Below are 16384 nucleotides of genomic sequence, written 5' to 3'. Positions count from 1 at the left end.
ATGCAGCTATACTCATTAAGCTTTTATGTATACTGTGTAGGGTGAATAGTTAAGAAGCAATAAAGCATTCTGCAGTAAAATATACTTTGCCAGTTGTCAGAAGAAATAAAATACATAGATTGGGAATGTTTGTTTCCTGTAGAATATTGCGATATTTGCCATGTTAATTACAATCCAAATAAAGCCATTTTATTTGTATATTTTAAACAGTCTTGTAGCTGTAGATGGCTAATACAACTGTTATTGAAAGTGTTGGGTTTGGGGTTGTGTGTTCACACTGATGAGAAACAATCATCAGCTACATATATCCCAAAAATTCTTGCATTCTAAAAATAAACCTTCTCTCAGAAAGTGGTGTTCCAAAGTCTAATTGTAAATTTTAGCCTCAAAAAACAAATGAAAGTGCCATGCAGTGCAATTTTCTTCTGCACTCCCTTTAGTTCCTCATGTCAGTATCTGCATTCATACACAAACTAGTTCCCCTAATTTCACTGAGTAGTTAGCAATTTATTAAAAAAAGAAATAGTCTGGAAAACAGCAACAGCATAGTCTCCAAGGAAAGGAAACTTATTTGGTTATTACCTGGAAGAGCATAACCTTTTATTTTGTTTCTCAAAAATGAAGAGAGGAGTATATGTACAGTACAACAACATGCCATCAGAGAGAATAATGCATATAAAAATGAATTCCTGTTATTGTGTTCAGGTGTGTTTGTGAATAAAAAATGGAATTTTGAAAAGTCAATTAAAATGCATTTAAATTCTTTAACACCAGAATTCTTTAATGTGAAAAATTTTTCTAGACAGTTTGTCAGTATCGCTGTGAGCACTGTGCTGTGATCAGAACTGGTCTCCCCCACCTGCAACTGTTAGATGGCTCAGAAATGCATTACACCTTCCTGTCTCAAATGAGGAGACCACTCTTGAAAACATGGAAGTACTTATAAAGTAAATAACCTTTAATTAAATATCATTGTCTAGCATTAATCTTTATAGCTCTGTTCCCTATGGAAATAAAAGTGGATATTCAATTTGTTTTGATTATGCATGAATTTTAACAGAAGTGTTTCTTTCTATATTGCTGTGTTCTTCAAGAAAGCAGCATATTTGTGTCTGCATAAGCCATTAAGAAGATGGTTCCTCATTAATGTGAAATAATAGTGACTCATTTCTGTTGTATATAAATAGATTGACATTTAGAAAGATTAATTATTATTTTTAAGAATAAACATCAATTCATATGTGGCTGGTGTAACCTTCCTGTTCAGTCTGAAATCCCAGTTATTTTCAGAGGTAACTGTGAAGTGAAATACAAAGTATTTCTCTTGTTAAATAGGTATTGTTTGTGGTACCTGCTGATTTCAGGGATGTTTGGTTGCACAAGTCAAGATAAACTTTTCTTCTAAACTACAATTTGCATAGCAGTTCTTTATGTACATGCACAAGACAGATCAGGGGCACATACTTAAATCCTGCTTCCATAATATCATGAAAAAAACCTCCATTCAAAAGGGTATCTTCAGCCTCATACATTTTCATTCATCTTTTCCATCTTCACTTAGGATAATTTTGTGACAGCCAGGTCAGGAAAGTCCTGAAATTCTATCTCAGTGCTAGGCCACAGTGCCAGGGTGCATCCCACTTCATCAGACTCTTGCAGCACCCACCAACAGGTCTTCTGCTTTTGGCAAACAGAAGTTAATCTACTCTTGGTCAAAATATTCTTTTTAGCGCTGAGCTAGTGCTGTCTCCTGGGCTAACCATGTGCTCCTATTAGTGGAAGGATGAGGGATAAGCAAAGAGGAAAAGGGTGGTCTTTCCAACTCTTCAGTACTGTGTTGCTCTGGAGTACAGTTTTTGCTCTGGCCTCTAAGAGTGAAGTGAGGAAGGCAGGTTTCATGGTGAGTGAGGAGTAGACCATAATCTCTGTAATAATGCTCTTCCTGACATGGTCTGAGGATGCTTGTCCTCAGTGCAGAAAACACTGGATTTTTTTTGAAGCTGTGTGGCAAGACACAGTTTGCCACTCCACTGTGGCTATGCATTTGCAGGAGATGTCAGAGAGTGTTTAAATAATGTGTAATGGCGTGTTGCTCTTTCATCATTTAGGGAAGTGGCTCTCCCCTGTGACAGTCATTATATGCTCAGTGCTGAACCTTGGAAAACACTTTTAATCCTGCCTGTTGTGCCCACACAGCCAGGCAAATGCATACACTCAGCACAGAAGCATTATCCCAATGTATAACATGATGTTTAGTGATGAAGCCTGAACAAACTGAGCCAATGCAGACCCTGGGAAACATCCACTGCAGAGGCAGAGCTGTGGGCAGATCCATCAGGGTAGAAAATAGCCCCAGGAGCAGAATTCTCTGCACTAGGCAGGGATCCCAGCAATTCCTCTCACAGCCTGGCTTTCTACTCTGCAAACAAGGTGAAGAGATAGAAATAAACAAGGGAAGTGAAACAGCACAAGGGAAGGTCACAGCAGAATGTGTGATTTTGAGGAGAAAACAGAGAAGCAGCATTCCTCTCATTTTTTCACATACAGCCTCCATTCTGGTTATAGGGAGGGAGTAGGGGCTGCAAGGACAGAATGCTTGTGCATGGCTGTCCTGCCATCCCACTATGTATCATCAGGATCCCTGACTTCATGTACAGTCAAAAAAAGATGCAGGTTTTTAATGCTGCTGTTTTGAATCATAATTCAGGAGCTCTAGATTCCAGAGGAGCCCTTGACACTGCCAGAAGAGAGACAAATGCTGGGTCTCACTGTGTAGGCATTCAACAATTACATTCTCCTGAGAGTCTCTCCCTTTCTATCACTTAATAGAAAGCTGTTGGGGATGTTGGCTGTGCAGTGACCAGGCTGGGAGTGTCACAGCCTAAGGAGTATCACAAGTGTGCCCTCCCACAAGTGTGCAAAGAACTGCAACAATTCTTTTTAGAAACAAGGTAGACCAAAATTAAAAATTTTATCTGCATATCACAGGTTATAGACCTTCTCTGTATTAACTCTTGCTTCACATCTAACAGCTGTCATTAGATAAATATTACCTTTTTCAACTATCCAGTAACACATTTGATAGTTGCAGCAGGGGATAATCCACCCTAAACCTCACTTAGAGGTTTCACTTAGAGGTTTCAATGCTGTTAACACTGAGAATCTGGAATATAACTTAAGTATTAAGCTGTTGATATGTGCTGTTGATATTTGCAATTTTGTAAAAAATTTAATTTTTTTTCCTTCTGGATGAAGATTCCACTAGTATTAAATCCTTATATATCTCTAGAGATGTGCTTAAACTGTAATCAAGTTATCCTTTGCATTACTCAGAGTTATTTACATCTTCACTCTGAGTCCTCCTCCAATTGCATCTCTGAAGTCTTTCCAGCTCCAAAATCTTTCCAACCCTTCTAGGACTATTCCCACTGCTGTTAAAAGCACATGTAACTTTTCTGCTTCTACTCTGTATTCCCCTTTATTCAACTAAGGACCAAGCTAGTCCTTTTAGCTACAATGTCACACATAAAGCTCCTGAGAAGGAGATGAAGGGGATTAATAGATCTAGAAGTCAATTTTTAAAAGTTTACACCAGAGTGAATGCTATTATAAAAGCCTTTAATGAGAATGAACCTGTGCAAATATCACTGACTGCACCTCTTCAGCATTTGTTTTACAGTAGAGATGGTTGCACATTAAATGTCTTTTGGCAAGGGAGTTAAGGATTCTACTGGGAGCACTTTTAACATCCACTTTTTGGTACTCTATTCCTTGGGAGATCATATTGCTTCCTACTTGAGTAAGTCTATCAAAACCTGCCCTTACTCAGGAAAGCATCATTTTGTTAGCACTCATTTTCAATCTTTCTGAACTTGCCAGTAAAATGCATTTCAATGGGCTTGTTCAATGTGGTATGAACACATACAAGAAGATAATTAGCTGTGGCTGGAACAAAAAGAGTAGAAACAGAAATTGAAAGTTGCCCTGAAAATATTCTGATCTAAAACTCAAAATGTTGATTATTTGCCATAATTTCTTCTCTAAATTATAACCAACTGGTTCTATTACAGATGCTACTTCCTAGTGTAAGTGAAACTCTCTGAGGAGTAGTGATAAGTCAGTGAAAGTGTGTGGAGGAGGGGGTGAAAGAAGCACAGTCAAGAGGATGTGGTGAGAGGAAATGATGAAAGGGCATATTAACATAGCAGGAAACAGCAGAACATGTGGCAAACATACTGAGGACTGCATGCACTTTATGTGTCAAATTACCTCCAAAGAGGTTTTTTTTGGAATTTAAAGCATAGTAAGAAAGTATATTGCAAAGCTCTCAGGACCTAATTAGGTGGGACAAATTAGTTTGCAAGACCTACATAATCTGTCTAAATATGTGGGTGTAGAATTAAGTTAACGAGCAGGTTATTTTGAGTGAGTGTCTGAAACTCCAGTTGTGCCACATGTAAAAGAGCTTATGTGCAATAAACAGAAAACTGCAGGAGGTTTTAATGCACACCTGAAACACCAAAGTGATGTAAGGGAGATAAGACAAAAGGAAAGAGCTCACAGTGGCTCATTTGGGCAAAATGGGCTCAAATGTCTTTGAAGACTGGTAGCAAACATAAGAGAGCTGCAGTTTAAGTTAGAACAATCTGCAGATTCTGTATCGTCATAATGAAACACATTTTCCACGGCTTAGGTGACTCGTCTACTACATCCAAATACCTCAAGGTATTTAAAGATCACAACAGAATTAAGATCTGAGAGATGCTAAAACATACACCATACTTGCAATTTTAGCCTTCAGTTGGGAACAAAAGTGGCAGCAAAAGTTTGTCTTTTGTCAGAAATTTCAGATGAATGGGAATAATGGTGTCTGTGAAACAGACTTTGCATGGACCTTTTCAGCACAGACAACCTGGTTGAGGGGATATGATAAAAGCTGAAAAAAATCAAATTAAGTATATTAGTGCTTATATAGATTATATATTAGGAAATATGATTCTTACTTCAAGTTAAAAAGTGTTAATAACAAACTTTGAATCATGAGAACAATGATCTGTGTGGAATCTTTAGTGTGTTTGAAATAATCTGTATCTCAAAAGACACTGAAAGAGAGTTGAAAATTTCTGTTCTCATTGTGTCTGTCTTTTTATCCACTACCGATTTTTACTGTTTCCTTTAGTTTGTGCACCTAGAGATGTGACAGAAATGTGATCTTTCAGTTACTCCAAGAACTTTTTATCTGCTGGGTCAAGATGTTTAGCCAGCTTGATCTAAAGCATAGTTTTTAATTCAGCCGGACACATTTTTACATCTTCAGAAAAGCTCAAATGACACAGTTTTTGAAGAAAAAGTTTCAAAAACACAGGGATTAATCCCCAGCATCAGCCCCTTTCTGGCTGGTAGCATAGTAATGAATACAGTCCATTTTCTAATTAAGAAAATGTTCTCTTCAATATCAAATTATTGGTTCATGCAAAGCAGTAGTGTCCAAAGAAGAGTAAATATATCTTGAGAGGTGGACTGTAGTAATCTTTTTTTAGCCTATCATTTTTATTTGTTTTAAATACACAATTATTTATAATTGCCTTAGAAACAAATTTTACAGTGTGTAACAATCTTCTACTGGTTCAGAAAAATGAGAACAAAATGTTCTCTGCTCAAAGAAACAAAGTGTTAATCTTTGTTCTATCTATTGATCCTCTTCAGTGACTGCCCTTTTGTTCATGGCCACAGAACCACCTGTCAGCTGGGGAAGCATGATTTTAAGATTTTTTTACTGGTTTCAAAATTAATTTTTATAAGGAGCATACTTGCAGTCAAAAAATAAATAGAATTTTTTTACTGGAGCTCTTAAACCCTTACAGTATCGCTGTAACTGTACATTGTGCACCTGTACTTACAGGTATCAGCATTTCTGTTGTGAGGCCTTGTATTGAAGAGAGATTTGTTTTAAGATAGACAGCAAGTATTTTTTCATTGTCATATTAACTCTAAAATTCTAAAATGTGCTTAAAATATTTGGACACTTTTACCATACAGGAAAACACATATATATATATCAAGTTGCTTGTATTTTCTTCCATTTCTTAAAGTAGCATTAGTTGGAGTGCCAATCTAGAAAGATATTATGTTTTGATTTTTTTTATTTCAAAGTAAAAAAAAATTATATATTATGGGATATAAAAGAATTCATTTAATAAATTTGTGAAGCTCTACAAAGCAGGATCTCCAGCAAGTCTGATAGCAGTATGAATGTACTTCAGGCAATTGCACAAGAAATTTAGTAAATAAAAATGGAAGCTGGTTTTATGAGTGAATATTGAAAATGATGCTCTCTTGTGCAGAGAGCACTAGTGCATGTGAAACCCTATGTGCTTTTTACATAATATGCCTCTCTAGTTAACATATAACATAAAGTGTCACAGATCTTTTAGAGCTTGATTCACTATGAAAGAAACACAGCCATCTGTAGTGTGAAAGTTTATGACTCAATTGTCCACACCTTACAAAGTGATTCAGCAAAGACATATCTGGGCCGTGGAAACTTTTCTTTCCCTTATTCTATTAGTTCTTGCTTTGAAAGAATAAAAAAGATCTTTGAGATGCAGTATGCATTTTAATTCTTGTATAGTAAGGCAGTGTGCAGATTTAGGCATGTGCTTTTACTTATTATTTTTGTTTCACAAGGCCATTTCCTGCTTCTGAATCATACTTTGAATTTTCAAAGGTGGATTAATAAAATGTGAAAAATGGCAAGTCATTTTCAAAGTGATAGGCGTATGGATAGATTAGATTAGACAGAAATCTGGACAGACCATTGGAGAAATGTTGTTAGACAAAATGGGACTTCTGCAATTACTTCTAGTCCAGTTGTGACCCATTTTGTAGAGGTTATGCAGTGCTATTTTTTAGATTTCTTTTTCTTAAAAATGCAAAAACCCTATGTAGAGCCTTAGTTAATATCCCATCCTTATGTTCTCATACAAACTGTAAGAGAGCATCCAAAAATCCAAAAATCAGTTTGATATTATAAATAACATTCTCATTTCCTCATTTTCTTTTTCTTTCTTTCTTTCTTTCTTTCTTTCTTTCTTTCTTTCTTTCTTTCTTTCTTTCTTTCTTTCTTTCTTTCTTTCTTTCTTTCTTTCTTTCTTTCTTTCTTTCTTTCTTTCTTTCTTTCTTTCTTTCTTCTCTCTCTCTCTCTCTCTTTCTTTCTTTCTTTCTTTCTTTCTTTCTTTCTTTCTTTCTTTCTTTCTTTCTTTCTTTCTTTCTTTCTTTCTTTCTTTCTTTCTTTCTTTCTTTCTTTCTTTCTTTCTTTCTTTCTTTTTCTTTCTCTCTTCTCTCTCACACACACACTGCAAATATAAAATTCATAACTACCCTTTTCCATTTGGTATAGACAAACAGAATTTATGTGCCTATGGTCCAACAGATCAGCTGATATACAGTAACTGCAAGGACTTCTGCATTTTCCCTCCTTATTTAGTGTTCTCACTAAGCTTGATTGTGTGAAGAACTTCCCTTTAGGACTCTGCAATATTTCCTTCTTCCTATCTTTTATTTTGATTGGGGTGGATCCACACCTGACATTGTGAACAAATGAGCTTCAGTAACTTTTAAATCCCACTTCAAGTCTTACTGAGTTCTAACACTTCCTGACAGATTGGGGCAACCCTGTTATATACCCTCTGAAGAAATGGTAAATCTTTCTGCCCTTCACGATAGCTGCCAAGTAGAAGAAGCTGAATGCACATCTAGCCTCACTTTGGAAATCACCTTGCTTCAGGAACATGCTATTTCTCTCATTTGATATCAAATCTTTGCCAGAAACCAACAGTTTCAGACGAGCCAATTTTTTGAGATGAAAGAGCAAGAAAAAGTCAAAGGTATCCCTCCTTTTTCCTTTTTTTTTTTCCTTCCTTTTTTCCCTTGGTTGTTTTTAATCTTGGCATTCTGTTCATGGAGCGATCTTTGTTGCCAACATGTCTGCTGCTTCTCCATCTCTCACCCTTCAGGTTTCTTAAAATAGCTAAGAACACAGAGTTTCTAAGCCCGAAAAACACACTTACTGGGAAAAGGGGTATGCATGAAGTTAAAAAAAATATATATTTATACTGTAAGCCCTGCAACCTGGCTTCCTGCCCACGTTTGGGCATCTGTGCTGTCTCTGGATACCTCAACTGACACATGCCAGATCCAAAGAGGAAGAAATAAAGGGCACTGCTGGTTCAGTGCTGAGCCCATGAACACAGTGCAGTATCTCTGAGAGGTGGGGTTTGCCACCATTAGTCTGCTCATTATCACAGGCCTCTGGAGAGTAGGGTTCAGTCTTTATTATCTGAAATTAAAACTTCTTTCATAATACATACTGTCACTTCAAGCAGAATTCATTTATTCATCCTTTTCATTCTTTCACTGCAGAGTCTGGAGTATGTTTTCAGGTGAGTGCATCTTCAAGTGCAAATCCAAAGGAAGGCATACAGGGCATGGCAAAAGACAGAAGATGATAATTTAACACATCAGATAATTTAACACATCAAAAGTTCACATATCTAGAGTTAGTACTGAATTCATGGAAATAGAAACAAAAGTTTTAGAAGGGAGCATAGCAATTCCTCGGGTCTTGGCACATAAATCAAATTCTCTTCTGATGAAGGGGATGGGTTTTTAGAAGGAAAAATTCAAATTGGGAGAAAAAAAACCTGGCATACAAGTGAGGAGGAAAGACAGAAGGAAAAATTTTTGATACATATGATAAGCTTCAGAAAAGCATAGGGAGTTCAGAGTGTTGATGCAGGAGTAACTGATCCAGGATCCAAGATGTATGCTATTTAATTTCTCTGAACTACTTCTGCTTTCACCTTTTGAAATTTTCATGGATTTGACACAGGATTTTATTTATGGTCAACAGAAATGAATATACAGAGAGAAGCAAAATGATGGAAGAGTATGACTAACCCTCCTTGTAGCCCTAAAAGACAGTCCTTAAGCCCCCAACAGCCAATGACACACTGTCAAAAAGATTTCCAGTAGCACTGCTTGCCCTTGGCCCATCCCTTACTACCTGGAAACATTTGGCTACCAAGGTTTTTTGCCTTCACAGGGTTTATGCAACAAAGAACTGTAAAAACATAAAGACTGTCAGCTCCAAAGATATTTTTATCCTCTCTGCAGGATTCAAGGATATGCAAAGAGAAGTTGGCAGATTTATGGTACTGAGTTAGGAACTGGTTCTGCACCGGCTGAAGAGCTTGTTGAACTTGCACAAAGCATAGGGTACAGGCTGGGTGGGTTGTGCCATCTGCTTAGGAACAAAAAGCAAGGGAGAATTTCAACAGCTGTTTGTTGAGTCAGATGCTCATCCCTGATTGTTTGTGCCACAGTGGCAGATTACTGCCAAAGAAATGCATCCCCTGTTGCTTAATACACCTGACCTGGATGTTATAAAGTTACACCTGCTGGAAACAAGCCTTATGATGTAGTGCTCATAAAATGCCAGTGATTCTACTGGAGAAATGTTCTGAAATCAGCATATTGAGTTCATCCTTGACTCTTTGTAGCTATTAGTGATGAAGCAGGGGGCAGTAGGGATTTATCCCAGCTAGTTCTACAAGGTGATTAGGGCATGAGCATGGCACTTGTATTATATTGAGGTTTTCCCCGAGTATGCTCAGTTTTGTTGGGTATGACATGCTGCATGTGAGTCACTCATATTCTGCATGAGTCATATGCTGAAGTGTGAAAGCAGTGCTGTATCTCTGCCGTTGTTACCCGCTGCTCAGCTGCTGCCATACCACACAGCTCAAGCCAACTGAGCTCACCTTCCCAGCTTGAGCCAGCTCTCATCAGCTGCCTGAGCCCTACAAATGTGATCCATAGGGTTGTCCAACATATAACTAACACAAATATCATATGTGTTTGGGATTGGTCTTTGCGTTATGAGTTTGTGGGTTAAAACTCCAGGAGTTCTTCCGAACGGATTGTAAAGGGTCCAGAAAACATGTTGGCATCTATAAAATGTATTGTAAAAAGGGAAATAATTTAAGTAATCTTTTGAAGTGCACTTGTCTGTAGTACTAAGTAGATAAAATGTGTTGGTTTTCCTCACAAACCTGACATTTTAAGACTGCAACCTACTGTATGTTTGATGGATTTCTTAAAGATCAGGTGAACAAAGAGTGCTTCACACCTTCAAGGTCTGAGAAATTCTGGTGCAGTCACACCCTGGAGGCCAAGCATTAGTCAAACATGGTACACCCATGGTGGACTACTGAAGTGGTTTTTTTGGTTTTTTTTTTTTCACAGATGAAAAAATAGACCTTCAGTTTAGAGATGAGTGTCAAGAAGTTGCAGAATTTGTTTTGGCTGCAGCCATCAAGCTGTTCCCTGCTGTGGTCATCACATAGAGTCCCCTTTTATTTGTGGCATACAAACCTTGTTCCAGTTAGGTGGCAATGAATACCTCTGGATTAAAGCTGCTTAATAAAGGATATAAAGAAGAGTACAGTTATATTATACCTGTCACTTGTAAGTGTCCAGTGATTCTCCAATGCTGTGTGATTCATGGAGCTGAAAGAAATTATTTGCCTAAGAAAATATTAGTGCTGATTCTGCCTGCAGAACCCCTTCATTCCTGTTACACATGTCAGCATATTATGACTGTGAGCTGTCAAATTCTAATGACTAAAATTTCATTTTTCTCTCTTTTCATGCTGTGTTTGAGAACTATAGGTCAGAAATAATTCCCTAGCTAAATTCTTCAAATGGTAAACTCAACTGTTTTTGTTCTCTCTCACTTTGTCTCTGTTACTTTCTAAATTTGTGTTTACAGTAGTGACTTTCTCTTTTTTTATGTTTCTCTAAGAGGAAAAAAATTGATTTTCTTCCCAGAATCACTATCCATTCTAAAGAACATAATCTTAGTTGACAGCACACAGATTTGATGCAAAAATATTTTTTTTCATCCACTGATTTGATCAAAACATGGATTATTTAAAAGAAGAAGAAGGAAGAGGCAAGGTTAGGAGGAAACAAAAAAACTCTCACCGTTTCATGTGGTTAAATAACCTTGACACTGGAAAATATTTTTGCCATCCTCCTTGAAACAGGAATTTGTTGACATAATGTTCAATAATAGAGATACAGGACTAATGCTCACATGCTTCAAATACTGCACCAAATAGCATCTATTGATCCACCTGTTATTATGCTTGTTACTGAAATGCTGTATGTAAAGCAAAGGAAACCAGTTTCCAATTTAAGTCATTAATAGATTGGTTTTGAAATTTATGTTATACATGTCCAACAAATCAAGAATAAAAGCATGTGAAAGACTGTGTAGTCCGTATTGAATTACTAATTTTTTCCACAGTAAAAGCCTTTAGCTAGAGATTGACCAAAGAATTTTAAATATCTCATTATATATATGTCATTGTTCAAAGTGTCCCTAAATGGGATTAAACAATACTCACTCAAGAGTTTCCTGCGATGCCTATTCCCCTTCTCTCACCTCCCTTCCCCTCCTCACCTTGACTTAAATTAAAGCTAATGATATGTTTTCAGTGTAAGGTAAAAGAAGGATTTTCCTTGAATGACTTTCCAACATTTTCAAATCTAATTCATTATAAGTACTTCTATCAAATGATTACTTATTTCATCTCTTTGTCTTAGAGGATTTGACTCTAAAACACGCATGTTTGATATGGATTTAATGACCATGTTATAAACTGAAGCAAACAGGAGCAGTGTTCACATACAGATTTCTGTTTGTGCCCAGATTAAAAATAGTGCTAGGACAATTTTTCAAAGAATAATAGATTTTTCCTTTCTTCTGTTTTTCCCCTTGTGTGTACTACTTTGTCTTGGTTGCTGATTCTTCAATAAAAGGTAGGACACAGCCTCATGAACTTCCAAGGAGAGGGATGAAAGGGCAAACAGAAGGAACAGTGGAGAGAGACTTTTTTTTGCATAAAAGTCTACTTTGGAGTACCAACTCAATGGCCCCACACATTTTTTAAACAAAAGACCTATTTCAGAAACCATTCCTCTTTGCTAAGCCTATGTTAAAAATATTTCCATAACCATAGGCGTAGTAACACTAAATATCTTTATAAGGAGGGAAGAAGCAAATAGTTTTGGTTTCTTACCAAAAAAAAAAAAAAAAAAAAAATTGAGATAATTAAGGTAGCGAACATATTGCACTGCTATATTGGTTCAGTCACCTGATCTGTCTCTCCGATCACTATTTTGCACGATATACATGGTTTTGACGGGCTTGTGATAGACTGCTGTCTGAAATTCTTTAATCTGGGTCTCCTGTTTGGCAGTGCAGCAGACTTTGCTATTTTGAGTTTTTGAAACAGAGCCATACTCTGGGAGGATAAGAGATAGCTGTGACTCTGTACTGACTCATCAGTATGAAGGAAAGCCAGGTAAACTCAAACCCAACAGTGGTCCTGTTTGGGCCGCTGCTTGTGCAGATGTGCAGCAGAAGTGATCCCACTGAAATCTGTGCTGCTGCATCTTTGTGCATGCCTGGGTATACCTAAAAATCAGGCCCAAATAGCCTTAGGTTAAGAATATAATAAGGATAAAATAAACATTTAAGCCTGCGGGAGGTGTGTGGGAAAATCCAAACTTTGCGGGACTTGGGAGGTGAAGCTGCTCAAGTCCCCCCACAAGGACAGACCGTGCTGCTGCATCAAGGAGTGGCTTTGGCACAGGAGAGTAGATGCTGCTGAGCCTGTCTTTGGCCTGTGTAGGAGAGAAATTTATCAGCCACTTACACATAGCTCAAGTCTCTCTGCTCTCAGATTACAAAAGATAGCAAGGAGGACCAAGTTATGAAATAAAACTTAAAAAAACCCCCAAAGTTTCTTATTTTGTATAAGGAACAAGGATGTGAAGAATAGTTCAAATACAAAATACAAAAAAACCCACTTCATCTATTTACAAATCTATATTTTACTTATAATTGCTTGCATTTTGACTTTAAATAAGACTGAATGTGAATTGTATCTTAGTGACCCTAGGATGTACGTAACTCTCAAGAGCTCAGTCAGGACTGAGGGTGGAAATGCAAAAAGTGGGAGAATTTAGGGCAGAATGGCCTTGACCCTCCAGCCTTTTTAGCTGGCTTTATAGATATTTCCTCAAAACTTTTTTTTCCCTTTGTGGCATAAGAAAGAAAACTGAGTAGCTGGCTTTTTATGCATGGGTTTGAAGAGTTGTATTGCTGAAGGCAGGTAGCATTTAGGAGGTGGGAACTTTCATTTCCTGGTTGCTTTCATTTGTGGGGACTTATCAGGTCTTTCCTCTGTACTGCAGGTGTTTTTCATCCAGAGTATTATGAGAGTGTTTCAAAACCTTAACTTAGCAAGGATTTATTTTTAGAGATGAAGAATGAACCTGCAGCTAAAAGGGCAAATGGAGTCTGCAAAATTTATACGAAGATGCTATCAACAAGGAAGATCTCTAAAGCAGTCTGAAAATTAACTAAACACTGTTTTCCTTACTTTGGTTTGTTAGTTGTGGTTATCTCCTGCTTGCTTGTGTGCACAAGGTATATAAAGAGCCTCACTTCTTTTGAAGGGCAGGGTGCACCTGAAATCCTGAGGGCAGATCCTTTTCTTCAACACTTACACTGGATCTGCCTCTGAAGTTTAGCTCATGGTGCAGCAACTTGAACATTGTTTTGATGGCAAAATCCATTTATGACATTCTCCCCTCCTGCTCAGTATTTTGTTGCTCTCTATATTGAACAAGACCAATTGTGACGCTGTCCTGCGAAGTGACTCCTTGGCACAGCCTGTCTTGAATCCATGTCTGCCGCCAAAGAAAAGAACATATTGCCAAGGCCTGCTTCTTGCTCACATCAGAGAAGCCTGAGAGCAATCAAAGGAGGCTTCCCTCCCCTCCGAAGCAGAAATCGGAAAATATGATGCAGGATTTTTGTTACTGTTGTTATCAAAAAGAAAGTAAAGATAACAACATTAACAAAGACTGTTGCTACAAAACTGGATTAGTTGATTCTTTATAGACTCCATGGGGCTTCCCTTGCAGGTTAGGAAGAAAGGTATAGATCCCAAACCAGATTACACAGATTCTTATCAAAACAAAAACAATGGGAAAGAAAAAACACAGATTTTTTACTGTATATACACCAAATCAACTGTAAATAAAATTGCCGATTTTCTTTTGTTGGAGACACGATTTGCTAGCAGTAAATGTGTAGGACAACTGTCTTGTGTTTCTGAAAGTGCCTGCAAAAATGGAAAGATTCACAGAGTTTGCAATGAATGTTTCTCAAAATTTGCATGAAAGTGTGTAATTTCCCTCTTGCTAATAGTTATTTTCCTTCTTAAAATATTTCAGTTGAGTAACAGCAATGATAGTATGACGTGGGTTAGCTTTACAAATTTGTTTACATTTAGTATTTATATTGCAGTCAAGCGTAGCAGCTCTCCTCAGGGACTCGTCTCTATTCACTGCCGCCACTGCAAACTGCTGAGTGCTTTTGTCCTGCTCTGGTTCTTACCACAGAGCACTCTCACACTTGGGGCTTCTCTGATGGACAGGAGCACAGATGACCAGGTCTGGGGCTCCTTACCTCAAAGACTTTATAGGAGCTGGTCCTCAAAGGCTGCAGTGCAGCAAAGATTAACATGTGTTCTGAACAACCCACCCAAGTTGAAGTTAATCTTTTCAGGATTAAGATCCTGAAATTTAAATGGCAAACTCATGCAGCATGAACAGCCAATAATCCACACAACCAGTCTGTAAACAACCTACAGGCTGAAAGCTGTCCTCTGGCCTATGAAAGAAGAGAAGAGAGAGAAGATTTGCTTCAATTAACAAAGAATGATCCACTAATCATTAAAAAAATGGGGGCAAGAGAGGACAGGATGGTGATGAGGACAAGGAGAAACAAATCCTTAGTAAATAGTTTAATTTGCTCCAATATTTCTTTGTTGCCAGAATATAATTTAACTGCATGCTGCCATTCAAAGCTGTTGAGAGGATGTGCTACATGCACACATGTGAGTTCTGAGGAAAGTACACAAATCTGTGAAGAAATCATAGCTCCAGTGCAAAATTTATAGAATCTTATTTCCAAGTAGGTAATAATGTACAAATTCGTCAGAACCAAAGATGAGTTAAAGGAAGATGTCATGCAGGAGCAAACTGCAGAAAACCCATCAGCTGCTACCCCACGTGACAGACCCAGAGGCAGCTCCAGAGCCATTAACACAAATGCCTAGGGAGTCTGACAAGGAAAAAGATTCTGACACTGGAATAATATCTGCCAGCACTTGGCATCTGTGTCTTGTGATGGCCAGCAATCCTACATGGGTATTGACTCCACTGCTGGAAAAAGTAGGAAAAGGAGAGCAGTAGCAAAGTATTATCATTTCTCATATGAACTCATAAAATTTACAGAAATTTAGAAATGCGAGCTGGAAGAGCAAACCATTTTGTCTATTTGCAATTTTTATTTACACAAAAATAAAGTATTAAAAATATGTATTTGAAAAAAATATTCTGAGAACATTTGATTTTATAGATATGACATAGTGACTGACAATAAACATTGAAATAGTATTTTTGCAGGTCCCAGGCTTCCCAAAGCTGATCCTGGGCTAGCACTAGCTGCTGATTTCTAGGGTGAAAATTATTCTTATTTAATCTAAGTTTGCTTACACATTTGTTACTCTTTGCAACCAAATCAATAATCTGGATATCAGAAAAAAATGCAGTAATAAGTAAGAACTAAATCTGGCAGTTCCTATGCAAACATCACTGGTATGCTGGCTATTTGAAACCTTGGTCCAGCGCTTAATTCCAAGGGCAAATCTTTTCTGAACAGTTTTTCTACTGCTAGCAAATCAGGCCCTATGAACTCCCTGAGGGCTGGCACTCGTGGCTCCCGATGCCCAAGTGACAGACTGGTCTAGCAGGTCCAGCCCCTACAGACATTCCACTGAGCGTGTGTACATTTGTAACCCCGCTGCACCGTTTGTGAAAAACGGCAAAAATGCCCTCACAAATATCCTTGGAGCCAATGTGCAGTTTTTATCTGAACTCACACAGGAGCGCCTCTGCAGCAGCAGCATTTGTCCAGCTCCCATCACCCCAGCAGGGTTCAGCCTGAAGGAAGGGAACGCTCGGCATCCGTCCTCGCTTCCAGCAGCCTCCCCTTTGCACCTCATGTGTTGAGAGAGGCCCCCGCCTCTGCTCCCAAACCATTTGTTTTATTTGTTGCTCTTGTGACACTGAAAGAGCTCCCCGCTCGTCATGGCTGCAATTATGGTTACGGCTGAACCCCTGGAACTGGAAGTAAGAGTCCGGCCCTGGAGAATAGAAGGCTGTAGCCTCTAGCATGTTG

This window comes from Melospiza melodia, chromosome 6 (assembly GCF_035770615.1).
Source record: "Melospiza melodia melodia isolate bMelMel2 chromosome 6, bMelMel2.pri, whole genome shotgun sequence".
In the NCBI taxonomy this organism is placed as follows: domain Eukaryota; kingdom Metazoa; phylum Chordata; class Aves; order Passeriformes; family Passerellidae; genus Melospiza; species Melospiza melodia.
This window is presented reverse-complemented; position numbering follows the sequence as displayed.